Source organism: Dermacentor variabilis, chromosome 1, assembly GCF_050947875.1.
Source record: "Dermacentor variabilis isolate Ectoservices chromosome 1, ASM5094787v1, whole genome shotgun sequence".
Taxonomy (NCBI): domain Eukaryota; kingdom Metazoa; phylum Arthropoda; class Arachnida; order Ixodida; family Ixodidae; genus Dermacentor; species Dermacentor variabilis.
In genome coordinates, this window is record NC_134568.1 from 212,276,863 (window position 1) to 212,304,540 (window position 27,678).

General features: G+C 49.2%; 1 protein-coding gene and 1 long non-coding RNA gene across 6 annotated transcripts in view; one reads left to right on the top strand and one right to left on the bottom strand.

The window, feature by feature from the left end:
- Window positions 1-19,919, bottom strand: part of LOC142592596 (uncharacterized) — a 112,881-nt gene extending 92,962 nt beyond the window's left edge. For 2 of the 3 annotated variants that reach the window (XR_012830729.1, XR_012830735.1), the window contains exons 1-2: window positions 19,700-19,919; window positions 2,110-2,228 (exon numbers count right to left, since the gene is read on the bottom strand). This is a non-coding gene — a long non-coding RNA (uncharacterized LOC142592596). The remainder of the gene's footprint in view (window positions 1-2,109; window positions 2,229-19,699) is intronic. The other variant, XR_012830737.1, reaches the window with a different exon arrangement.
- The window catches only part of MYPT-75D (Myosin phosphatase targeting subunit 75D), a 426,156-nt gene that overhangs the window by 186,999 nt on the left and 211,479 nt on the right, over window positions 1-27,678 (top strand). For all 3 annotated transcript variants that reach the window (XM_075704069.1, XM_075704067.1, XM_075704076.1), the window contains one exon: window positions 13,073-13,174. The gene's annotated coding sequence lies outside the window, so the exon portion shown is untranslated. The remainder of the gene's footprint in view (window positions 1-13,072; window positions 13,175-27,678) is intronic.

Below are 27,678 nucleotides of genomic sequence, written 5' to 3' on the forward strand. Positions count from 1 at the left end.
TGCAGTCGTCGTGTACATGAGGAGGGGGGGGGGAGGGGTTCATCTGCGCTAGCTAGAGGTCTCGTGACGTAATCACAATTTGATACCGCCTGCGTGTTGCACGCTGAATTGAAAGCGTGATAACACATACAATGCCGACAGCAAACGAAAACAAGAAAACCCATTGCGAAGAAAGGATACGCGTTAATATGTCCTCCTCCCCCCACACACCTTTTCTGCGGCAAATGGTTGACACTATTATAGGAGATTGGCGCGCGCTAAACTTCTGCTTTGTGTTATTTCCCGCATATCTGTGTTTCCCATGCGTCAGCATTTTCGTTGCCTTTGACTTTTGGCATTGGACTTGCCGACATGTCATGTTGAATATTATACGTACTTTTCGCGGGCGATTCTTATGGACAAGATGACTATAAATTTGGACGTGGTCTTATTATTACGTTGCAGACTACTCCCTGCTTCCTGTTGTTCAGTAAACGCAGAAATCTTAAATTACAGGCACCTGTCACCAGAGGGGAGTCCCAGATTATCCACTTGATTTTCGAAGTGAGGCACTGTATAAGTCGGCTGCACGTTTGTGTACAATTGGGCGTGTCTTCTGTATGTGCGTGGTTTTATACGTCACCCCTTTGATCCGGGACCGCTTGCTAAGCTGTGCTTCGTGGAACCTCTTCAGCGTTTTATGAAGGAACATAACTCGCTTTCTTAGAGCCGGCTCGCTCTCCAAGACGCACTTCTTTCGAGCCGCCACCCACGATGTTCTGTGGCTGAGCACGTTGCGCCATTAGAACGTCAACTTGCTTTGATCCATGTACAGTAAGTATTGCCGAGTAATGCGCGGAAGTAGGCACTCTTTGCGGCCGATTGTTCTGCAGCCTGTTTGCACATAAGTAACTCGCAGAAATTCGGTTACAAAGACCTCCCCCCCCTCGCCCCCAAAGAAACAAAATACTTTTCATTTAGTAAAGAAATAATTAGAAAATGTAGAAAAATAAAACCTTGTTCCTCGTAAAACAATCCACATCTGAATCGGTACACTTGTCCAACCTTTTCTCCCACTGTTCGAAGCAACTCCGTAACTCATTCCTAATGCTGTTGAGTGACCCCTGCAAAGTTGTCTTCACCTCGTGCACTATGGCGAATCTCATTCATTTATTAGATTTTTTTCTTTACAGATAATAAAAATTACAGGGAGCTTGGTACGATGAAAGGAGTGTGTGGGGAGCGGAGGCCAACCTTTGAGAAGCTATCAAGTCGTAGACAAAGCATAGCGAGCCCGGTCGCTGCCGTGATGGAGAAACCAGTCACCCGAATTCGACAATTTTGCGTGTTTCCATTGCACATGCTCTCCAAATAGCCTCAATACCTCTAAGTAAAAATGCTGATTGACACTCTGCTCAGGTGGAATTAATTCCCGCTGCACAATTCCACAATTAAACGCCAGCAACGTTTCTCTTGGGGAAGAAGGCGCGTCCTCAGTTGCCTCGAATTTTCTTCGATTTCGGAGTCATACCCGTAACACCAGCTTGTGCGACCTGTCATTTTCGGAAGAAGGTTTAGGTCACTTTCGAAGTTTGGATGGGATTTTTTCAAATCCTGGCACAAAATCAAACATATGCTATCTCTCTCTCTCTCTCTCTCTCTCTCTCTTGCCTTTGCATCAGTCTCAGTGTGCACGCGGGGCGCAGGGGGCTTCGTGGCAACGCTTCCCATGCCCAAGTCCACCCTCAAACTTTACGCGCAAGAATTCCAACTCATACCCTCAGCTTCCTAAATCTTGTCAGTTGTGTAGCGGCGACTCCCGTTGATTTTTTTTTTTTTGTCAAACCATTTAGACAACCTCTTAGGTATGACTGGATGAAGGTTGAGAGCGCTCAAAAACTTGTGTACATATGGATAGTTCCTCCATAAACGTCTTTTGAAATGTGTCTATGGTCGTTTTCTTTTTAAGGAAGAATCAATCTCGAAGAGATTCATTGCCCTTTACGAACAGACTTCACGATTTCGCAAGAGTAGCTTGGCGACAGAGGGGACAACTGTCAGCACAAACCCGCCTTATTTTATTCTACGGTGGCGTCGGCTTGGCTACTGACTTGTGAAGTGTCCACCTACCTCCACCCAGCCGGTTGCAGTTTCGAAGAACGTCATGAAGCCAGTCCGGAGTTTTGGGTCCCCCCTGGTATTTGCCGGACCGTCTGGCATTTTTGAAACCGAAGGCGAATCTAATACTGCTGCATGGAAGCGAGTAGAATTTTGAATAGTTTTTGAATAACGATGACATTAAAAAAATAATAGTGAGGCATGTTATTATCCTGGTATTCATAACGTCACCAGGTTATTGCGATTATACTACACTACACGCAGCCTTATAAGAACGCACACAAAGCAGTTTTCTCGCAGACGGAGAGGACTTACGTAGCATGCGTGGTCGTGCATTAGCAAAATAAACTAAAGCAATGCAGCTTCGTAGGCCAGATGGCAGCTGTGCGTGTATACTGTCAAGGGTAAACTGGAAATACGCGTCATCTGCAGCAGAGGCGCAACGACAAAAGACATATTTTTCTCTAAATGGAACAGCCGCTACAGATACGGCGCCACTGTTACGTACACTATAACGCTGCGCCGCCGTGTCTTATTTATTCCGAAGTGAACGCATGAGCAGCGCGCATAAATAGTTTTAACCAAACCCATCATGTCCCCAATGGCGCGTCCGAGCGAAAGTCGACCACGTATAGACCGTTTTTTCGTAGGCGCCGCCATATTGTGTAAAGCCCCTTAAACTTCGTAAAGTAGTGCTACGCTTTGAAGAACGCCGCCTCCTCCTCCGGCGCTCTGGCCGAAGCCGACGCCGCGTCGCTATTGGCCTAATGGCATCACGTGGCCCCTTGCGCCGGCTTCGTTTGTTTACAGTCGCGCTTCAGTGCCATCTTTGCTCGAGAAGCGGCGCTTGTTGGCGGCATTCCTTCCGTTCCTATTCTGTGTTGTTTTGATCTTGTGAACGCCTCGAAGGATGTTTTGTGGCAAGTGCGACGTCGCTTCACGTCATTTTCTGTTACCATGACCTGCTGCGCGTTTGGATGCCAATATAGCTTTAGCAAAGGCAAGAATATGTTCGCGATACCTTCCGGTAAGCGCAACGCGTTAAGAAGGAAGACATGGCTTCACCGAATCGGGAGGGAGAACTTCCGACCTACTTCCTCCGCGCGACTATGTGATGTAAGTTGTGGCTCTCTCACAGTATTGTATGTGCCAGGCTTGCGTATTGTGCTACGGGCAATAACGTAGTAGATATTGCACAGTTCACTGTGCATGTTGTCATTTGTACGCACGCTTTAACGTGATTTTTACGCAACGTCTGCTTTGCTTATGTGCGCACTACGTGGTCGTGTTAGTAATATTTGGTGCGCTTAATCGTTTTGAACGCCAACCGGCTTGAGTTCGCGGGCACGCGAGGTTGCGTGCGATAACGTGATTACGAAATTATTAAAGATTCAGCGCAGTCCTTTTGATAAAATTTCAGTCTCGATCATGAAAGCGCCTCAGGAGAGCAACTCTCTGCCTTTTGTGGTTACTTACTAGCCTTCTTTAGATAGACTAGCTTTGTTTGCCAGATTTGTTCGTGTTCCTCGTTGGCGGTCGCCCGGTGGATTTGCGATACAGAGGCACCGATGAAAAGCGTGCGTGCTCTCCCGAAACCGTGTTACGCGGTGCGTTCGTCGTCGAGCGACCGCATCATAGGTAATTGAGACGTATGTGCTAATTCGCGTGAGCTTTAAAGTGTGCGAAGCTTAAGATGCGGCGGTGGAGCCCTCGCAAAGAAAACGTGCGGTCGCCCGCCCGTTCCCTGGCTGGTTTAGTCGCCGTTCGTGCTTAGACGTTAGCGCGTTCGTTCGCACGCTCGTTTAGTCGTTTGCTCGCTCGTTTAGTTCGCGCGCTCATATAGTCGTTCGCTTGCTCGTCTATGCCACTATTAGTTTCAACAGTCATTATGCCTAATTGAGACGCGCTTGCTGTAGGACTCTTAGGCTGGTGCGTTTATTTACGCAATGAGACAATAAATGGTGCACACGGACTTGTGACTGCAAAGGCAAATCTGTAATGCATCTATGTGAAAATAAACTGTTAACTTGCAACTCGAATGTCGTTTCATATCATTTTAACCTATGGATAAAACATCATTTCACTTGCCTCAATTTCGGCCGCGTCATGGCGGGGAGATTCTTTGCGCGATCATGACTTCACTAATAAAGTCATGTCTCGCAAATGTTACTTCGAAGTGAGTGCAACCGTCCTGAATGCATGCACCTCAGTGCAACTCGGTTCGCGACAAGTACGTCACTTAGTGAACGGACGAACCAACGCACGATGAAGTGTTATTCGTGATAAGTCATTACCCTGAAAAAAATTACTGAAGGCCACAGTGGTCTTGTTTGAGATTGAGTCAAGCATTGTTATCGCGCTCCCGCTTCGCGCACGAATGCTAAAAACTCATTTTGTTGTGTACGCACAGTCCCGACTCGATGATCGGCCGCGGTATTTCTGTCGGCGTTGAGACACGAGAAACACAATAGCACCAGTGCCCACCTCTGAGGCTTTGCGCGCGCTTAGATTGGCAAGCACGCACGTTGGCGGCACTGTAGCTTGTAATACACTTTCGAACCTCCAGAGCAGTGATTTCCATCAGCCTTTGTAGGTCATAGCTCATACGCGCCGCGAATTCACATGGTAAGGGCGGCGCGGATTCTTTAAGCTGAGGGCTTGCTGGAAGCCAAGAGGTTGTCATTCGATGGTAAACGTGTTATTTACAACCATTCGCAACAAGATCTTGCGACACGCCCTTGACAAATGTTGCGTACCTAATTGTAGGGCACGCGATACATTTGCAGTGGTCAACGCACAGCGTTAACACTCCTTCAGATACTTTTTTAAGAAATAGTTATCAAAAATTGAAACAAAAGCTGCCGTTACCGAATTTGTACAAGCATCCGACTAGAAATTCTATGCTGTACACGAAGTTACGCGGAGCTGGAAAGCCAACGTGAACGCCTAAAGAGCACTGCCTTGCTATGCGTGCATTCACTCTGCGAAAGGTCGTCTGCTGCGCTCGAGCATCGTAGGCGGCGCCATGGTCGAGGAGGGAGCGTCAAAGAGAGGAGAAACAAGGAGGAGTGAAGGCGGAGGAGGAGAGTGGCACTACTTTACGAAGTTTCAGGGGCTTTAATATTGTGAACGCAGTGGCGCCGCCTATGAGCAGCGCCATACTGGCTTGGGTGAAAGCGGTGTTTTGCATGGCAGGTATACGCTCCGCGGTAGGTTCTGGCGTTTGTTTTCGCGGTCGTGGGGTCTGTTTAGTATGACGTGCGTCTTCTACGTGGTAAACGGTTCTGTGAGACGTGCTGAAGTGGTTTAAGGCGTCATGGCCGGAATTTCTGCTGGCGTTGAGCTGTACGGAACACGCAGCGTGATGTGTGCGCGCATATTCGAGTCTACAATCAGCCTCGGAGATCAATTGTGTATATCTGAATGTTCCAATCACTAATGTGACCTCATTGCAGTATTATCCTCTATTTCTAAGCTGCGGTTTAGGAGCCATGAAACATACGCGACGATCGTAACAGCGTGAGCGTGGGTACCGTTCTGCTACGATAGGAGCTGTGATGTTATACATTGAGAAGCGTTCAAACTGTTCGCTGCAGGTTACATTTCGTGACTACTCGGTTCGATGGATGAGGTTTCCGCCCCTGAATAAAATAGTTTTGGCAAGTAATAGCAACATACCTTACAGTCTGAATTACGCTTGTCCAGCAAAGGGACTGTTTACGAACTGCGCGAGCGTCCTAAGCAGTGGTAGGTGCTGGATTACATGTATATTTGTTCTATACACCGCATGGTCCAAGCATACCGCATCAGCGGTTATATATTTATAAACGTTGTGCGGCGTAACTATGCGAGGCCCTATTGCGGCGTTAGCCCGTTTTCGCTTGCTTTTTCGAGAAAGAGGATGATAACCGAATTTTTTTTTCGGTTGTGTTCGTTCCGTTCTCTACGACGCACTCACACGTATTACGGAAATTTTGTCCTCAAAAATAGGCATCGCATTCCCTTTTTGCAATCTCTCATATATTATGGCTGTATGCAGGCCAAAAAGGCAATGCCGAAGCGCACAGCTTACATATGTACCGTGCTGGTTGACCAACCGCAGTGATCGCTGTTTTGAGCAGCGCCATCGGCCTCATGCAGGAAGGCTAGCGTAGACATATGGTAATTTGAAGCCTACTAGACTTGAAATGCGCGAGTACGATGCCGGTGCATCACAAATATTTGATAGCGCCTGCCGCTTAGATGTTTCGTGGTTGCCTTAGGTTGGCCGTGCACGAGCATGCGCTCTGGTGCTTTATGTTTTACACCCTACGCCAAGTGATCAGATATTGAGCAGATTTACCATTACATGCTGCTAACACAGAGATACCGGTTTTCTTTGTTGAATTAAAACCGATATAAGCAAAATAGTTCACAACACATACACACCGCGACTGATAATGTGCGTACACCGCGGCTGATAAAACGCGTCACATGTTTGCGCCCCCAAGAGATATTTCCGCCTACTGTAGTTACCGATGCACCGAAAGGCTTCCCTGACTACCTTATATGAACGGATATGGCGTAAATTTCACAAAGTACCATCTAAAACATCTCGAAATCGTTCCGCAGCACGCGACAGCAATACTAGAGAGTTTTAGCTCAGCGGGTTTACGTTTCGCTCCGCTCGCGGTCTCCACCGTTGCGCCAGCGGAGCGGCTCGCGAAAAAAGAATTTTAGCCCGGCGGATCACTCACCCGCTCGAGCGGAGAGAGCGGGGCGCTCTGCTTCCCCACCTAGTGGTCCGAATAGGAGTTACTGAGAAATGAATTTGAATTACGCTTGCTTTTATAATGCAAGAAATGCTGAATAAAGACATATTACGTGTTCTCAGTACATTATTTGTTAATAATATACTGAGTACTAATGTACGGGTCAGCGCCGCAGTCGCCGTCGTCGATGCAGAACTGCCGGCGTTCATGTTCGCGGCTGCCATCTTCCATTTCCCATACACGCCCGCGCGCGCTTACGCACGCTCGCGCGCTGCGTATGGGGAACCAGCGCTGGAGTTTTCATGACGCCTGCAGCGCCGCCCTGGCGCTCAGAACGTGCACAATGCAGCCGCTCCCGCGGACGAAAATTGCTACTGGTAGTGGCGTTGCGTGCCCTGAAAGTCGAAGGAAAACAAAAGGACGCCGACGATACTGTTGCGTATACAAGTGCCACAACAACGTCGGGATGAGGGAGGATGTATCCTTCTGCGTCTTTCCATCTAAACCCTACGAACAAGAATAGAGGCGGCGTTGGATCCCAGCAGTCAGGCGAGCAGAGTAAGTTCCCGTCTTTTCGCCCTGTCAAGCGGTGTCGGGCTGGTTTCTATATCGAATTTCGCGTGTGTGCTTGGTCTATTCGATAGTGAAGACGGTCAGCCGTGGCAGACAGTACCAAACAGCAGAATCTGCAGTCGGCATTTCGTCGGAAACAAAATTAGCAATAAGCATATGCACCATCCGGCATATGTACCAACCATTTTTGTTCGCAATACCACCGCCAAGCCCCTTACAACGCCACCGCACCAAGCGAACGATACGAAAGGTAAATATTATTCATTCGTTGCCAAGAATTATGTATGGGAGGGAAGCTGCCTTGTAATACGAGTTGTGTGCGCGCACTGCCGGCGCACGAGCGACTAAGCCGCCTATGTTTTTAAACATGCGCATGCGGATGAGGACTCGGTGCTGAGATGCATCCGGTAAATTTATGTAATTAGTGCTAAATTTAGCCAGCGTTGTTACGGATCCAGCAACGGAGCACTCAAACCTTTGCTTGCGCGAGTCAGCTGATGCGATAAAGCTTTCTTCTCCATTGACTGCTGTGGCGAAGTAACATTAGAATTTTTTATGTCTAGCCAGAGAAATATGGAATGTCTTCAGGCCAACTAATACTTCCGAAACCATAGCGCAGCACAACCGGAGCCGTAGCTGCTAGATTTGCGAGGCAGGCTGCCACGCAAGCATAGCAAGTGCATACGGCGCCACCGTTAAAGAAACGCACGTGCTCGCCGCGACACACTGTGAGAAACATATAAAGCTTAAAAAAGCTTCTTTCGTCATTTTTCACTTGATGGCGCTAGCTTCTTTACGAAAACTGTTCACTCGAAGCGGCGCGAAAACGGAAACACACGAACTATAATACGGCCGCGCACGTGTGTGTCGTCTGGTCGGGAGGCTGGAATATGCCGCGTTTCGTCGCCAGGGCGGCGTGCAACGCACTCTTTTCGACGCGCCGCCTATCCAGCGCTGGTTCCCCATACGCTCCGCTGGGGAGTGCTTTCCAGCGGGCGTAAACGCTGCTCCGTAAAACCGCTGGCCGCCTCAGCGTTGTGCGCATGCGCAGTCGTGTCTCCGCTCGCCCGCTCCGCTCCGCTGGCCGTAAACCCGCTGGGCTAAAACTCTCTATTTTCAAGCAGCGCCGCGCCGGATCGCCCAAGCCAGAGAGGAGGAAAGGCTCTCCGCGCGCCCTATCCTCCTCGCCCGATGACACGGTTAGCAGGAAAAGTCTGGCGCCCTATAGAAATCTCTAGAGGGTGTTGCCTATAGGCGACGCGCGCTCTAGTCACGTGACTTTTCATCCGCCCGATTGCGGCACGAAGCTACCAAGGGTGGATGACTATTTTCCCTTTCGTGAGCCTCCCTCACCCTTGCGGGCTTCCCCAGAAATGACTTGCCATGTTCTACTTGCGTAACCTAACCTGTCGAAACAAGCCACTGTGGCTTGTTTCGATTGTTGGGAATCTCAGGATATGAAGCATTCGAAAAGTATTCGAATTTGCTAACAGCACCTACATTCGATGCGGTATTTGAAACTTTGGAACGTAACTGCTCATGGGGATCTATATTGAAGATCTAGAGGGTAGAGCGCTTTAGCAGCCGCGGTTGAACGCGATTGGCTGAAACTCCACTGGCGATGCTCGACACGAACCGCTGTGAGAGTACGCCGCGCCGCCTAACGCCTTTTACGCTAACCTGACCAACCTAACATACCGTTGGCGACACGAAAAGGCAATGATCCTCTCGGTGTGACGTCAGAGCGTCGCTGTTTCAGCCAATCGCGTTCAACTGCCGTTGCTTAGGCCTGCTAGATTTTCAGTATACTACGCTGCCCGGCCGATGTTTGGGCTTTTCTTGCGTGTTGACGGGGGCACCTTAATGGTCATTAACGCACATAGTGGCCATGTATCGAGGCGGTCGTCGTAGTACGCTAGCCGCCATCGGTGTTTTAATCGTTGTGCCACCTTTTTAAAAGCTCACACCGACCTAGGCCGCCGAGCGTCGAATGGTAGCTGAAGCACGCGCAGAGGAACATTTAATAAGCGCATGTTCAGCCTTCGCCTTGCGAGTTTGTGCGCATTACGGAGAACTTGATCACTGTCGTATAGAGCGGGCCGGACGTGTTTATAATGACTGCAGAATGCACAGGATTCCATCGCGTCGCGCTTTCACCCCGCGTTTGCAGTTCGTCCACTTCTACGCGCCCCATAGTCCAGGTGTTACGAAAACGCTCACACTATTCTTTTATTTTATTATTTTATTTCGACATTCTGTAGTAGCAGGACCCCTGCAGTTTACCGGCCCTACTGTGTGTGACCTGTATACTTGGTGTTCTATTTTATTTGACATTTGTCATCTTGCTCTTTCCTCCTCTCCTTCCTATCTTCCATTTCTACGTTTCTCTCCCGTCCTTTCTGAAGAGTAGGCAGTCGTTGTGCCCCTTCCGGTGGCAGATGCGAGCCTGCTCTTTGCTTTCCCTTTCCTGTCAAATGTATATATGTTTTTAAAGCAAGTAATAATAATAATAATAATAATAATAATAATAATAATAATAATAAGGCTAATTTACGGCCCGCTGACCTTTGACAATCACTGTGCCTCGTTGTGAAACAGTGCTTGCAGCGACGATGCTGCATTCCGAGTGACGAAGGCTGTAGTTTCGGCCAGAGTTTGTAGTTCTAGTCCCTTATGTCGATTTTCGAGCACGGTAATGTGATAATCTCCCTTCGCCTTTCGCGAGGAGCTCCTTTGGCCACGAGTGTTAGAGGGCGAGAAATTGTCCTGTAAGAATTGCACGGGTGTGCACTTTCCGCGAGGCCGAGGACAGCGTACGCGCAGGAGAACAGGCTGAACCGAGCACCTTGTTTTGGAGGAGACTCGTTGTGTCGAGTGCTGTACCTGCGGGTTGTTCACACAGCGCAATTCTGACGGACTAAACCGCACCGACGAAACCTTATTGTGTGCATTGTAGGAGTTGTCTGACGATCTCGCCGCTGCCACCAGTTGAAGGGGTTGTAGGTTGTAGAGAGAAACTTGGGAGGAACTAGGCGTACAGGGTTTATTTACAGTATTTACATTTTAAACATGGGATATTTACACAGTCTAGCGTGGCTCCCAAATGTAGCACGCGAGAGGAAGCATACAGCTCACGAGTACGAACACGAGCACAGAGCACGACGACGAGCACACTGTAGCAGCGACAAACAGCTGGTTATAAACACTCCGTTCGACATCATCGTAGACTGCCCGCCTTTTTGGAGGAGGAGGGTTCACACACACACGTACGCACTTTCACTGCCCCCCCCCCTCCGAGGGCAGGCGACCTTCGCAGCACCCGGAGCTGACCTTCGCACCGCGGCCGTCGTGGTGTTCATTGTCTTGCGTCCCCGTAGCCAGGTGGTCACGCCCGACCCCAGCCGGCGCCTCTAAATTCCAGAGCTGCCTTTCTCCTGTAGTCGCCACGTGTGTCAGCAGACTGGCGAATCCTGGGGCCCCCGCACCGCAAAGCACCCTTTTTTTTGGGGGGGTGGTGGTGGGGGGGGAACTCTTCTTGCTGCCGTAGTCCGCAGTTCTCTGAAGTAAGTTCATGGTTGGTTAGCGCTGTCCTCGCTGGTTCTCTGAAGGGCGCCTCCACGGCGGGTCGATCGAAACACGTGCAGCGGGCTGAAATAGCTTTGCAGAGCAGTACCCCTGCAGGCCGATCCTATATATAACAGCATACAGTGCATGGTACCCGCCGTGGCCTAGTAGCTCCGCGTTGTGCTGCTGCTAAGTCCGAGGGCGCGGGATCGAGTCCTAGCCGCAGCGGCCGCATTTCGATGGGAGTGAAATGCAAAGAACTCCCGTGTATGATGGTTTGCACGTTAAAGATCCCCATGGGCGGTCCGAATTAATGCGGTGTCCCCCCACTACGGCGTGCCTCATAATCATACCGTGGTTATGACGCGTAAAACCTCACAATTAATTCATTGAGTGTATATGGCAAGTTTCATTTGTTGTCGCGTTACGGCACACTTATTTGGTTGGTCCCGCTGTGTTTGTCTATAAAGTACCTTATGGATTTGCATGATCAGTCCCGTGTATCCTTCCTAACACCTAACTAGAGTGAGCTCTAGCTTGGCCCTCTTAGTATGCGACATTATTGAACAAACAACAAATATTGTGAGCTAGGGTAAACAAGGCGATACAGGGAGGAAGGAGGAGACACGACAAACGTCAGAATTAGTCTTTAAGCTTGCATGAAGGAATATTTCGATTATGTGCGTGAATTGCAAAGGGAAAAGACGAGCATATATAGAACACGAGCTTGTGGAAACATGCCAGATTCGAGAAAACAGCTGTGGACAATATTTACATTAGGGAATGCGAGAGCCGTGCGCGTTCCGCCTGCGTACGCAAGCCGCCGATGTCCCAGCAAAACCTGAGCAGACTTTCGGCTCTTGGCACGTAAGCCACTCGCGTTTCTTAATCTTGCACTTTGTAATGTGTCAGCGTGCCGTCATTTAATTGTGCCCACCGACAAAGAATGCAACTATCTATAGCAACAACGCACGAACTTCAAGTCAATTAATTTCAGTGGTCCGGTGCATATGCGTCAATCGTCTGGTTTCATTTTTACATTGTTTTCTTATTTGTAATGGTACTCATCGTCAACAAGGGGTACGAAAACAAAATGATCTGCAAGACAGTGTCGTTATAGCGCATCACTGTTACTGATTTTTCTTTTTAAGATGCTGAAAAGGAATTAGGCATGCTTCGCAGTTACAAATTTTGACCGTGTGCTTCTGTTGTGCGAACAAACGACGAGAGAATGCATTGTCCTTTCGATTAAATTCTAAGACGCAGAGATATCGGACACGTCTCCATGTGTGTGACTTCACGCCGGGCGAATTATAACGACCTCCGCACGTGCGTACGCATGTACGTAAGTACAAGTCAGCCTCTGAACCAAACTTGCCGGTCACTTGCATTGCCTGCGTTTCACATTTAAAGTTTCAGTCGCCGCTCGTTTGCGGTCTTGGATAAAGGTATAAAACTGACGTTTGACGGGACCTAACGTCTCGAGGCATACATGGTGTGCGATAGACGGGCTAGTATACAGGGATCTTGAATAATTTCGGCGGGTGTTGTCGCAAGTCGTTTTATGCCAGCGATTCCCACAAATTATGTGCCTCCCTCTCCCCCCCTCTCTCGGTCTAAGCGCCCGGTGCACCGCTTACAGCGCTTTTTAATCTGCGATTAGTCCTGAGCGGGCTCTTCGGCTCTGGACGCAGCGTAAATGTCGCTCTCGTGTGGATATCGAAGTCCGTACTATAGAATAAGTCAGTATTGAATGGACAATCATGGTTGTTTGTTTTGTACGCATTTCATTACTTCAGTGCTGTGATTTTCTGTTCCCGTTATATAACGGGTAATTGCGCCGCTTCTAACAAGTTTTACCGACTCTCTACACGAAGCTTTTTTACATTTCAATGGCTCCCGCCTCTCGAGTTTCTTTCCCCAACGAGGCTTATTACGTCGTTGGTAAATGTCATGCCCGAGCTTTTATAAGCAGCTTCTCGTTAACACACTCGGATACTTGCAGATACTACTCGATCACCGGCGGCGTTTAACATATTGTTTGCATCACGCGCGCTAATTCTCTCTCCCCGTTTCTTCATTCGCAGGCCGTGAGAAGCAAGCCCGAGGCATCGACATCGGGAACCAAGATGCAGCCGCGTTAGTCGACGAAGGTTCACCAACTCGGCGCCAGCGTCGGAGCAGAAAGCGTGCGTATAATGGATCGATTATCGCCCGTGGCGCATTTGTCTCTTCCTTTTGGCTTCTGTTTTGTAGTTTTGGGGTGCGAATTCCTGTCCGTTTTCTTTCTGGTATTTCTCGCCCTTCTCATTCCTTTAACTCAGCCACATTGTTTCCGCCAATGTTTTGCGAGTCGGGCATCTTTGGATTGCTACTCAGGAAAGGTCAACGCCAAGTACGTGCTTAATAAGGTTCATTCGAGATCCACATTGTGGGGCTGGTTTTGATATATTTTTTTCCTAACTTGTGGCTGTTTGCTTTGGTCTTTCTGAGTGAAGCTGACCTTAGGGTTCTTTGTTGACCCATCACTGCTGACCTCGTGCCGTGTCGCCAACGGACCCTATACGACAGCATTCGTAGCACACATGTCGCCTGTTGGATTTGCACATGTACTTACTCGTACACGTGTGGTAATTGCGCCTCGCTAAGGCACACCTTTGTTATGGAATATATACCTACATTTTTCTCGGCACAGACTTGCTGATAATCTGACCTGAAAACTTGATGTGCCGTTCCGGGCCGAGCAGTATAGAGGGGGATAGCAAGGGAAGGCCGTTGTTAAATATCCTGTACCGTCTACCTTTCCACGAAGTCTGTACACAAGAGCGCATTTTTTCTGAAACGTTACTCCGGCTTTCTACAGCTGCTACAGAAAACTGAAACTACAATCCCGAATTGTGTGCTCGAGTTAAATACGGGTGCCCGCGAAAATTTCCTTGGTGTCTGCGGCCTAGTTTGTATAAGTAAATCTCGAACTAATAACCGAAGCCTGGACGCAAAACTAAAACTGATTGTACAACTTTAGTCCACACTGATTGTGAGGAAGCGAGAAGGGAGGTGGCGGCGCGTTCAGAAATTTTGGAAGTGCCGTTCAAGGATTTATGCTATATATAGCCAACAAGTGCCCGCGTCTTCATCTTAGGTGCTGTTTAAAGGCTGCTAATAAGAAAATAAACAACCATGCCTGGAGTTACGAAAAGATTGCTTCAATTGCGTGTACTACTCATTCATAACGAATTTAGCGAAGGGGAAACTGCATTCTAGTTGGCCATATCACCCGCATTAAGCGCTGTTCGCGCTTATGCGTCGGCAAGTCGTCACTGGCTCACGGAGCATACTGACACGTTCTCTTAGTCCAGCCAACAACTTGCCGCGCACATTTCACGGTTAATTAGTGTTTTCTACTGCAGTCACCTTCGCGTTTTTTGATCAGTCATGATTATTTAGCTCATCATATGCCTCATTGTTACCTTTGGTAACACCGACGTCAAGTGCTCTGGGTTGCACCATGCACTATAGTCGGAGTTGCCAGAAAGTAACTGCCGGGACAGGAAGAAAATGTTGAGCGTACTGGACAGTGGTTGAAGCCTGGATGTTTGGCAGCGAACGCTTCGCAAACATTATATATATATATATATATATATATATATATATATATATATATATATATATATATATATATATGTAAATTCGTTGCCGGCGCGCAGGGCATGCGCAGCGCACGTAAGTGTTCAGCCCACGCAGAGGTTTTGCGCCAAAGGCATAGCGTCGCTGGCGAGTGCTGTGTTGCTTTATTCTGTACCGTGTCTTCCGGGCCAGCATGCTTCGGCCACTATCTTTCTAGCTGGGACGATAGTTTTTCGCAACGGCGTGGTTCTGCAGGCCATTATCGGGAGCGCAGAGAGGAAACGACATTCCCAAGGGGATGGGGAAGGCGCCCTTTTTTTTTATGCGGCTAATTGCTTTTAGCGAAGGAGGGAGGGGATGCGTGATTTGTCCCTTTTGTCCCCTCTTTTTGGCGTCATCCATACATAATGTGTCTCTCTGGGCGCTCATGTAGGCCAACTTCTGGTCCGGTTTTTCTTCCGCTTTTTTTCTGCGGGGGGGGGGGGGGATGGTACCTCTGCGCAGAGGTGACATTCTGTGCTTGGGTGCTTTGTTGCGTTGCTGTTTCCCTTATGCGGCGGCTTCGTTTTCTCCTACCTAATTTGAGGCTGGCGCAATAAAAATGGAAGCGGACGGAGCACTAGCTGTTATGCGCGCTCGACTGCAGTTCAACTTTGCAGTAGGACGTGTGTTCGCGCGCGCAAGCCCGAGCCGTCTTTCGCTGCCGCGTACTTAACTACATTGAAACACCATGTCTCTGAGAGATCGCATTGTTCCGTCAGGGCCGCTGGCGATGGCTCATCGCTACGGGTGCTGCGTCTTCCATCGGGTTCGTCCTTTTTACGTAATGCTTGCCGGAACCTCGGCAGATCTCGTTATCTCCGTGGCGGTGTATGTGAAGGGCTCGAAGGAAAAGGAGGCTTTTGTTTCTGATGTACGCGGCCACTAGAGCTATTTCTGTGTCATTCCGTTCGGATGGATCGAAGCCTCGTTAAATATACTCCCCCCCCCCCCAATCTATCCCTCTCCTCCTCATCTGGAGTGAAACCCTTCCTTGATGACCTTAGTTTAGTTTTATCTTGGCTCTTGTAGAAGAATATGAAAAGAAAACGAAAAGAGAGAACCCGATCATTTCTTGTGCAGCCTATCTTCGATCGGAATTTGCCTGGTGGTCGGGCTCCTTGTACCGAGGATGAATTGTTGTCGCGATGTTTTCACCGCGAGGAGCTCGCTTAAACGAGGGAACGGCAGTCAGTTGCTGCCGTTGATGTCAGTGTGTGGCTTCAAAGGTGTGTAGTTTTCAAACTTAAAAACTTTAGTTGGAGGACCCGCCGTACGTGAGAAAAAGGAGTAATGTGCTATTAACCTGTTAGTAATGCCGCTCGACACGTGGGGCGATGAATTACCGCAAATACCACTGAATCTGTCGTCGGTTTTGATGGGCGAAAGCGAACCGAAAATCACGTCGCACATTAGTCCCAATGGTGCTGCCCTTATATTTATCGAGTCGGCCATTTATATGACACGTTTGCGCATACACGACGAAGCGCATTGTTTTTTTCTTATCTCTTTCGCTGTGCTCCTGAAGAATGTCGCAGAATCTTGGAGGTCCCTTGAAAAGGATGGCTGCATGTGACGAATCGCACGAAAATATTTTGACTTAAAGGACCCCTCACCAGGCCCCATAGCAAATTTTGGTTATACGCTGGAAGTTGTTACGTGCCCTCTAAGGAGCGCTAAGCAGCAGGGATTTTTCAAATTGGTTCATTAATAGCCGAAATATAAACATTTCAGCGCTGCGAACCCATGATTTCAGGAGGCGAGCGCCCCTGCCAAGAGAGACGCTCTCCACTTGCCCCATCTAGCTTCCGCAAGCGAAATTCCTTCCCTGCGTTTTGTCGTATACCGGACCTCGAGGATCGCATGACGCATACGCCACGGGCCCCGCTTTCATCCCACCCCCCGCCCCCTCGCCTTTTTGCTGCGCGGCGCACTTCTGCTGACGGCGTCGCGCGCGAGCTGTTGTTATTTGTCTCGTTTCGTGCAGCGCACGATTTTGCTCGCTGTGCACGAGAACATCCGACTAGCGGTATAAGCCAGTGCCACACGAACACTGAGGCAGACACAAGCGGATCACAGAGTATGATCGCGCGCTGGAACACGGTAGAAAATGGCATAGTTTCGATGTCTGCGCGCGCGACTGCGCGACGTGGGGACAAGCAGACGAAATGGAAGTACATCCCTCTATCTACGGTACGAAGTAAAACAAGAACACGCAGACATCCCGTTTGTTTCTTTTATTTCTCTAAACCTTAATTCGTCTGTCGATGAAACAGATTACACAAATCACAGATGTTGCCTTGAATAATTCTCGAAGTCGCGAGTCACTAAGAGCGACGTCGCAGCAAAGACACATGTACGTACAGGCGCCGACAAAAGTGGTATACTCCGCGCAGATTGCTACTGCAGCGGCGTCGCTCGGCATTTTGGCGAGCTGAAGCACGAAACATTGACACGAGTCAAGCGACATGCTTGCAGATAATAAAGGGCACCCATTGGCTGTCTCGATCCCAGATGCTGCCTGTAGATGGCGTTGCGATGCAGTTTGCCGTCAGAGTATCGCAAAGGTCGGGATTTGACTGGCAACACTGAGCGGCCACCGCCATATACCTTCCAAGCCGACTGCGTCGCGGGAAGGCCGCCGTGTTGGAAGAGCTTGATATTCGGTGACACATCGGGTTGAGTGTTTAGTGAAGTACAAATACTTTGTGCCGGGAGATAATGGTTGCTAAGAACGAAAACAAAATGTTATTTTGTGCGAAGTAATGCAGCCGGTTTTTGTTTTGCACGCCGATCGTGTTTACTGCTGGAACTGTGCTACGATTATGGGCAGCAGCTTAGCGTTGCTATCAGGAGCTTATGCACGCGTTTTTTGCCCCTTCCGCGGAGCGAGCTACGAAGGAAACATTTCGTCACTTCGAGTCGCAATGAGGCAAGCTTGTGCTTTTGGGCATGAACATCGTGGACCACCACCGGCTTCTATTAAAAAATTAAATTATAGGGTTTTACGTGCCAAAACCACTTGCTTATTATGAGGCACTCCGTAGTGGAGGACTGCGGAAATTTCTAACACCTGGGGTTCTTTAACGTGCACCTAAATCTAAGTACACGGGTGTTTTCGCATTTCGCCCCCACCGAAATGAGGTCACCGTGGCCGGCATTCGATCCCGCGACCTCGTGCTCAGCAGCCCAGCACCAAAGCCACTGTCCGGCTTCTATTGAATGTTTCCAAGCAGGACGAAACTAACACCTGACCGTGTCGCAGGTACGTACGTTCATGGTATAATTTCACAAGCTAAATCGGATACATTCAATTTATTTCACCCGCCGTGGTTGCTCAGTGGCTATGGTGTTGGGCTGCTGAGCACAAGGTCGCGGGATCGAATTCCGGCCGCGGCGGCCGCATTTCCATGGGGGAGAAATGTGAAAACACCCGTGTACTTAGATTTAAGTGCACGTTAAAGAACCCCAGGTGGTCAAAATTTCCGAGTCCCTCACTACGGCGTGCCTCATAATCTGAAAGTGGTTTTGGCACGTAAAACACCATAATTGATTCACATTTAATTTAGTTTGTAATCGATACCGCGCGTTCTCGACTCTGCCGGGCGACTTCGTCCGCACGACACACTGCGACTGCCGTGTGCGCACCGGTGTTTGGCCGTGATCGTAAGACGATCTGTGCACAGCAGGTGTAAAAACCAACTTCGATGACCATTTTGCGCACTAACTCTTGTGTAAGGCTAATTGAGCCATTTGCGTGATTACAGCAACGTATATGTACTTCTGTACACTGATAATGAGCAACAGTTTGCTACATTTCGATTTATGAACGCGGCTGTCTAGTGCGTTCATGAGCGGCTACTGTTCTCAACGTATTTATGACTGTTTTCTTAGACTTCCAAGATTTGCTGCCTGTGTAAAAAAAAAAAAAAAAAAAAAGGCAGGAACGCCCGCTGGTGACGCAGCACTTCTTTTTTTCTAAGTTACATGGGCGATGTATAAAATTATTGTGCTTTTAGAGCGGTTTATGTAACATGCATAGTGACAGAGTGAAACTAAAGCTAACGGGTGTTCTGTTGTTTTGTAGTTCTTGTTATGGATCAAGCACAACACTGTTTGCCTATGAACCGTAGCATTTCATCATAAAACATAATATGTATGCTGACTTCAGTTCATTGCATGTGCTCGGCTTACAAGCTCAAACTTTGAAGCATGTGTTGTGAATATCACCTGGCCGTTGGTTTCAACCTCAAAATGCGTATGTATATGAGCAAAGGATAAGTGGAATGCCCATACACTCTAGGCTTCTCAAAGTCTTCAGCACAAAAGTGGTCCTGCAAATGTTCGTTGTATGGTTAGAAGTGTGATGCTGGTCACCCTAACGCTGGGCTGCCCAAGGAGGCTCCCAGGGCTTTTTTGAATGAAGCCCTGTTTCAGACATGTGAAACAAGAAAAACATGGAAGATAGCTGTAATAATAAGCTGAAAGACCCAACTAAAGAGACGAAGAATACGTTACAAGGTTTGGAAGTTTACGCAGTGAGACAATTAAAATAACTGAATTGAGAAGTAAACGCGCATGTGGCCGCAAACGCGCAGCTTCAAGGATTGCTAACATTTAACCCATTTATATTTTTTTATCAGTGCCAACACAACTGCACAGAAAGCGGCCGTTATGTGGACGCACGACATGCACGGACCATGTTTTTATTGACTGCGATCGTCACGGTAGGCGAAAAACAAGTGCCATATGGGTCGAGAGACTCGAGGCGAGGGCGCGCTCAAGTGCGCGGAGAAATAATGCGAGTACCTGGTGCACGTGAGGAAGCGAAATTCTCGCGCGACAAGTGTGCTTTCGCGTGCCACGACCACGGAATAACCGCGCGTGTTGAGCAACAAAGGCGTACACTTGTACCCGCGTCAAGCGTGCAAGACGTGAACGATCTCTGCAATGAACTCCTATTTTCGTAGCATCGCTAACACCGCGTGCACTTCGGTTAAATATCTTCTAAAACAGTGCCGAAAAGCACAAGCAAGGTGTACTCATACCTCGCACACGCGGGTGTTTTTTGTAGGCTTGAAGTTCTCCCGGCCGATTCTGTGTAACCACGCAGAACGACGTACTCGGTCATTTTTCCCGGTCGGAATCGAGAAAAAGTCTTTCCAGACTCGGTTCGGTTGCTGCATCGGAAGGCGCAACAGCCAGACATGATTTCCTTGCAGTCAAACGCGAGCGCGACAATCGGAACACAAAAAAAACCTAGGGAACCTGCGCTGTCTGCGCTCTAACTCAGCCGGCCCGCCCGGCGCTTGGAAGGTATATGGCGCCCCAAAGTCACGTGGTACGGTTGGGCCAATGAACGCGTTGGCGGCGCGGGGAGAACGAATGCGATACTCTGAAATTTTTTCCGGTGACTCTAGTTTGCCGTTGCTCCGGCTCCCGCTGCGTGGAGTATACCACTTTTGTCGGCGCCTGTACGTAGGCGCACTAGCGCGTATACGTCATCTCTCCGGCTTGGAGCGCGGCGCCCGCAAGGAGAAGGGCAAACGGCGTTCGGTTTGAAATTTCAGCTCTTTCCGCGGCAGACACGATCGTTAGCGCGCATTGTATGCACGGCGCTTGTCAGCTCAAAATGGCTAGACCTGGTGAGGGGTCCGTCCCGCGACCAGCGTTTTCGGCATAACAGCACGGTCACCGAAGAGAGCGGTGAACGTCCATAGCAGTGATTTTGAAAGTATGTCCTCGAATTAGGCACCCGTTGCGCCTGCGCTCCTTCGAAGGGGGCTACTGTAAGCAAGATGCCGTTGTTTTGACTCCGTGCGCTGTTTCGTCACTCACGGACGTAGTTTTTTGAGACGCATGGGAGTTCTTGCACTACATTGCACAGGGCGGCTCACTCACCCGCAGCGCCGTTGCTGAGTGGGGCAACGGAGCGGAGCGTGTTTGCGCCATGGATGTGCTCGATTTGATGAAGCTCGGGGACGCTGTTTTTCAGTCATTTGTGAGATATTGCCCAACCATTGCCTGACTCGATGCCGCGTTATCTAAATATGTGTGTGCAGTGAATACGCTGCGTCGTTATTTCTTGGCATCTGCGTTGCTGTGCTTTTTGCTATCACCCATGGATGTCGCCTATCTTGCGTTCGGGAGCCGAAAGAACCATCCACGAGTTGTCTGCTGCTTGAAGCCGCAGAGAGGCAATGGACTCATGTCAATTGATGGGCCGCGCTGGAAGGCTCTGTAGTAGGTTGGGAATTAGTCCATTTACCTGCTTTAGCTAACATGTAGTAGCCTTCGTAAGTAAGCTTTAGTTAGACGCGTAATGGGTGGTGAGGCTAACGCGCACCTGTTCGATGTTCCTTGTTCACACCTTCATTAACCTCTAATTTGTACACGAAATATTCCTCGTTGAAGAATTTGATCATACGGTAGTGCGTAGTTATTATTGTTTCGAATAGCCTTATTGCAGTATCCTTTCAGTGTTTGTGGAACACCCGGCTATAGGAACACCGGCTGGAACACGTTTGTAGACAGATTTCTCCTTGCTGGCGCACTCGCACGAATGTCTGAGCAGACAAATAAGTCGTAATTAGCGACGTCAAGGAAGGCAAACGCGGTAACAGCACAGTTACAACAAGTGATCCGTTTCCCGCTTGCATTCACTGCGAGGGACGCGTCCTGCCGTCGGCGCGTGACCACATACACACCGAGAAATTCACGCCGACATCTGTCCCGGCCTCTTTAGTGGCGGAGCTCTAAGTCAGCCTCCTCGCCATATACACCAAGTGATGTGGTTTCTTCGGTCTTTAGAAATACACTATACCTAGCTAGACACTGCACTTCATTTTTGCACCCTTGAGTAGGTTTGTGGAGTGCCATTTAGTTTCGTATAATAGTACCTATAGAGGGAATTCTGCAGCCTCCATCTGTGGCGAGTCTCCTATTGCATGTGCCGCAATGGGAATGCCGGGTTACGGCTTGTCTTGAACGTGACTCGCGTTCCGCATGAAGCAGGAACGTGAGCGGCGTTCCTGCTTCATGTGTCTTGTCACAGTGTCAGTAGGCTATCCGCGGTATTTAATAACGTGCAATGTTACAATGGACTCCCCCTGATCACTTGGAAGGCGTCTGTCGTATTCGTGTCGAGTTCAGCTGTTACAGGTATACTACAAGCACATTGTATTTGCAGTTGCCCGCTACAAGTCACGCTGTATGATTTATACAATGTTCCATCATCGCAAATTGAAACGCGAACCGGAAAGAACTAATCGGAAGACCTGCTAGGCGTAATTACATGGGAGTGCAATGGGCAATTGATCCGTAGCCTTTTAACAAGTGCTTTGTATTCTCGAATGTACGTTTTGGAGCCTGAACAAAAGTCAATTACGAACGCAGGCGGACACGCAGTAACGTATGCTATCTTCTTTGTCTTGTTGTTGCTGTACTTATATCACTTCTCATTACGTGGCCAAGCTATCGCTGCATTCTTTCTTGAACCTTTCGCTGCAATGTACACACGTTTCTTGAGTGAACTGTCCTTCTTTCTCACTCCGCGTTAAATGAAATTGATAATGAAAGGTGACGTCCAAACTGTCCTAGCGGTTTAAATGATGCTAAAACATATACGTTTTAGCATCATTTCAACCGCTAGGACAGTTTGGACGTTAGCTTTCATTATCAATTTCATTTCGGTTCCGTGCAGCCGCCGGCCGTACGGAAGTCTCGGGTACGCCTTAGCCTTTAATGTTCGTTGGCACGTTCTCGTCGCGGGAGCCCTTCCATGCTTCCCGAAGGCCTCTGATCGCTTCACTTTTTATACTGCTTTTCCTCACTAACGTTGAGTTAAGGTTCTCGACTAACATGTGCTCTCGATTGTTTCGTCCAATCGATGTCTTCGCTGAAGTGATTTGTGTGGATTTTTTTTATTCGCCTTATTTTCAGGTTGGGTCCAGGTATTTTCTCCGGTACTTGAGCTTCGCATGAGCAATTTAGACTTTGCACGGAGAGCAATGCCATCTTCGTTATACGGACGTTCCTACAGTGCCTATATCCTGTAGTACATCGCTGCATTCAGAACGTCAGCGATACGTGCTTTCTTTGAGCTGTAGATGGTTGTATATCAATGGCTGTATATGCATGTGATGTTCTGCTGTGCCTGCATGTGGGGGGGGGGGGCGCAGCTCGCTAAAGAGCGTTCTCCTGTGTCCTCTCTCCACGATGGCTCAGCGGCTGTGGCGTTCTGCCTTCGAGCACAAAGTCGCAGGCACGGTTCCCGGCCGCGGTGGCGGCATTCCGATGGGGAACTTCCGGAGCACATTACAGATCCCCTTAGCATCAAAATTAATCCGGAGCCCTCCAATGTATGTTGGGGCTTAATGGTCGGCAGGGTTTATTGTCCAACGCTCTGCGCAGTTTTGGGAGGTTAGGCCCCATCGTTTAATTTTCTCCGCAGTAGGAATCTCAATCACTGCGTCTCAGTCGGCATTCTTAGAGCCTTCAGTTCAGTCCAGTCTGTAGGAAACCATCCTCGCGTCGCAGTTCATTTCAGCGTCATCCTTCATTCATCTTTCCTTTTCCCCTTCCCCAGTGCAGATATAGCTGGTTAGACCGTACCAGCTCGGACCCACCTCTCTGAATTTCTCTAAGTAAACTCTCTTGTTTTGCGGGTGATATCGTAGTTCCTTGCAATAAAGATGCAGCCGATCCAACGAGCTGGAATCTATATACAGCGAAGCTTTGTGTGAGTGCGCGAAGAGTCGAGACACGAGTTTGTGCTTATTGAATGTCTGCACAAAGTGACACCGAAGGCTTTATTCAGGCAACGTAAGGAAGCTAACGCGATGTCGTGGGAGCGCGCAGCCGAGGTTTCTGGTTCTTCTTTTCTTTCCCCCGCACGGCGGCGGTGATGATTGACGATGATTTAATGGCATACCCTTCGAAACGGGGCGGTGACAAATAGTCACCTAGCCTGCTTGATTTAATCAGGTATACCATACATGTTTTCTGTCTAACATTTTTTGTATACATCTCCTTAATCCCCCCCTTCAAAATCTACCTTGTACTACGAGCTATGCCCGTAACGGATGCGGTCGTATCGTCTCTCTCCTTCTTTTACACGAATATTCTAAACGGCTGCTGACCAGTTGACGCTTCCGTCCACTTTAAACCCAAGCGCTTCTGGAAGGTGTACACGTTACCTATGGTTCTCACAGGGTGAATCCCTTCGCATTCCATGAGGATGTGCTGAGCGCGTATGCGCGCAGGCGAGCGCCATTTGGTGGTGGTACACGGACTCGCACTGTGGCAGTGATGTCGCGTGCGCCAACCGCTGTGACTGGCTGGCCTGTTGGGCCAGGTAACAGCCACGCAGCACCCACGGTCACGGAAGCCCTGCGAGGTTCGCAAAGAAAAGCTTCGCTTTTAATGCCTATAGAGGGAAAAGTGGCGCTGCGTCGCAGTTGGTATGTATGCGTGGATTGCCAAGATGTGGTATAGATTCGGGTCGAAACCGTTCTCGCAGGACCAGGAAACCTTCAGGACGCGCCTGGCTAGCACCCTTCCGTATGTCACAATGGTTCATTCTCTACTGAAACAGTTCGTAAAGATATTTTTGCTGTAATATTATTACCCAAAAGCATTTTCTTTAATCACGAAGACTAGTGCTTGGGTGTGCAATTATATATGACGTAAGAACATAAACGTAAGAAGTCCTGCCGGGCGGCTAAAGCTGGAGGACACGACAAGGTCTGTGCTCGCTATACGGCAGTTTGTCGTCTGTAGTATTTGGAATGCAGCTCTTGGGGGCGCTCGTTCCTGGGTTGAGCGTTGTTAGGAATGGCCGTACGGGGTGACAACGTGCCAGCTATTTCAGCCCGCTGCACGTGTTCGAATCCAACCGGGCGAGGCGCACTTAGAGAACTGCGAATAACCGGCAGCCACGTGGCGCGGGGTCAGCTCAGGAATGCGCTACCCGGCGTGCCACCCGGGACGGAGCAGAGTTCTAAGAAGCCCCTCTGACGTCGGCTCCGGACCTTTACACCTGTGTGTGTGTGCGGCACTGAAACCTGTGCAACACGTGTATGTGAGCCCGCCTCCTCCAAAAGGGCGGGTCATCTTCGGTGACGTCGAACGGTGACGTCGAACGATGACTGGATGAACGTTTCCGTTCGCTTGGAATCAAGGGGGGGACCAAGTGCTTATAAGCAGCCTTTGTCGGCTGCTAGTGAGTGCTCGTTGTGTGCTCGTCGTGGTGATCTGAGTGCTCGTTGTCATGCTAGAAATGTACTCGTGAGCTGTGTGCTCGTAAGCTGTTTGCTGTGTGGTAGTCTTGCGGGCTCCATATGGGAGTCACGCTCGACTGTCGAGGTATGTCTTGTCTAAGATGTAAATAATGTAAATAAATCCTGTTCACCGAGTTCCTCTCTACGACCTTCAATCCTTCAAATGGTGGCAGCGGCGAGATCGTCCGACGACTCCTACATCTGGTTGACAGCGGTGGGATCGTCCGACGAATCTAATAACTGAATGGCAGCGGTGAGATCGGCCTACGGCTCGTAAATCGGCCTACGACTCGGGAGACAGCAACGGCAGCTGACGGACGTTGGCGCATGGTGACCGACCGGTATCCTGATCAAGTTGGAGGCGACTTGGGATTGACCACCCTTTGCAACTGACTGGATACGGCGGGGAAGGACTGGTGATATGGTGCTGCTTCAGTGGGTAAGCGTTTGGTTTTGGCTGTAAGATTTGCCAGGCTTCAATTTCTCTGTGTTTTTGGATTTGATTCGCTGGGGATCTTTTTACTTGTATTCTGATTTGCCTGAGTATCGCAGCAAGTATTGTGTGACAGCAGAGCCAAAGCTTAAAGTAGCGACCATGGTCCTAGTGTGTTTGACGAGAGCTGGCCTGTTGTGGTTGTGTGAGGAGATCGGACGTAGACGTAGAGAAGGACTTGACGGAATCAGAAATTCGTAAGACCATTCTACGAAGTGGCAACGATTTGAAATTAATCGAACATCTAGGTAAACGAATTCTAAGCAAAAGACAGGAACAGGAATCGATTAGGCAAGAACGCCAAGAGCGCGAGCGAAAACGCCAAGAGCGTGAGCAAAAACGGCAACAGGTTGAAAAAGAAATGGTAGCAGTGAAGAAACAGATACAGGATTTGCAGCAGTTAAACGCACGAGGAGAACAGCGGCTTGAGAAATCTGTAGGCTGGACGCAGCGAAAGTGGGAAGTAGATTTTGCTCAAAAGCCGAGGAAAGTAGTAGTACCCGTGAGAGTAGCAGCACGTTCACAGGTGAACTCGAAGTGCTAGCAGCTAACGATGCCTCAGTGGCAACAGAGGCCGTTAACGGCCGTAGTGAGAGCGACGAGGTGCTGTGCCAACAGAGGACTGCAGAGACAGCTAGGCCAGCTGCGAACAAATTGGCACAGTTACCGCGCGTATGCGTCGCATCTCGTGGTAGCGAGGTCGTTAGCGAGGTACAGAATACTGCGAACTTGACAGACGCGAGCACCCATGTCGAGTCAGATCTGCGTGCCCAAGTGCGAGCTGAGCGATGCAGTTGAGAGCAGTTCTCAGGATGGCGAGCTCCGTAGCTCAAGGGAGGGTGCACGAGGTCGCGGGATCGAATCCCGGCCACGGCGGCCGCATTTCGATGGGGGCGAAATGCGAAAACACCCGTGTGCTTAGATTTAGGTGCACGTTAAAGAACCCCAGGTGGTCAAAATTTCCGGAGTCCTCCACTACGGCGTGCCTCATAATCAGAAAGTGGTTTTGGCACGTAAAACCCCAAATATTATTATTATTAGCTCAAGGGAAGACAACTGCATTGTTCAGGGATCGGTGCGGCTCTCCGCCAGTCTAGTTAGCCAAGAGAGGGGTGATTTAGTTATTAATCACTCAGACTGTGCGGGTAAGAGACCGATCCGGGCCGACGAGATGTGTAACGGCCAGCACGAGGCGCGAGATGACGGCATGAAAGAGAGTTCGAGGAAAAAGCGCCGTAGAAAGAAGCGCGTTAAAGACCGAAAGGCGGTAAATAAGGTAGCGCAGCCAAAGTCGGCGACAGGCGCGAAAAGCCAGGGCACGAGGAAAAGAAAGGTGCGGTCGTCGTTGACGATGTTGACGCACCCAACACGTTCGAGCCACCGGTCAAAAGGAGACCGAGAAGCATGTTCTGCACGGACGCGGACAAAGGGCACGGGGAAGTTAAATTCCTCGTCGTTCTGTCGTTCTTTTCGAAGCTCAGCATGCGGTACAATGAAGCGCAAGGTGGCAAGACGAGACCAGGTGGGGAGTAGCGACGCGGTCAATCGAGGTCGTGATGAAAACGGGGCGCCAGGACGTAAATTGGCAGGAGACTGTAACGTCTTGGGGGAGCTGATAGTGAGTCAGCCCTTTTGTTGTTCCTCGGTAGCCAGAGTAGCTTTCAAACCGCGACCACCTCGGGTACCGCTCAGAGTATGAGTCAGACGTAAGCATTTGGAACGGGAGGCCAAGAGAGCTTCCGTAGAAGGAAAGCATGTTGTTTTGTTTTATTTTTAAGCACTCGGATAATTTTCGTGATTTAAGTTTCTTTCAATATGTAAAAGTATGAGCTTTGTGTTCTGTTTGAGAAGGTCCGAGAGTTGAAAGACGCGTTTTAAGTAAACATGTAGTTTCGCGAGGTGTTCATTAATAAGTAGATAGGCTTTCTTTTTTGTGTGTGTAAGTAACCTGAGTGCAAAGGTTATCGTTGAGAGGCCTATGGTAACGCGCATGTGTTTTAGTTAACCTTCCTTTTTTATATAAGTGTTTTTTGATTTTCTAAGGTTATGCGCGTAGGTTTTCAATAAGTGCGTGATTTGCACTAAGAGTTCGTAGTTCCATTAGCGCGTGTCCTGTGCGGACGGAGGGAAGCAGATCGTTTATGACTGGGTTGCTCGTGTGTGTTTAGGGCAGCCGTATTCTGACTTCGGTAGATAGCGTGCAGGGAACGAGTTATTAGAAGACACATTTGTTTAAAGGTTCCTCTGTGTTGCG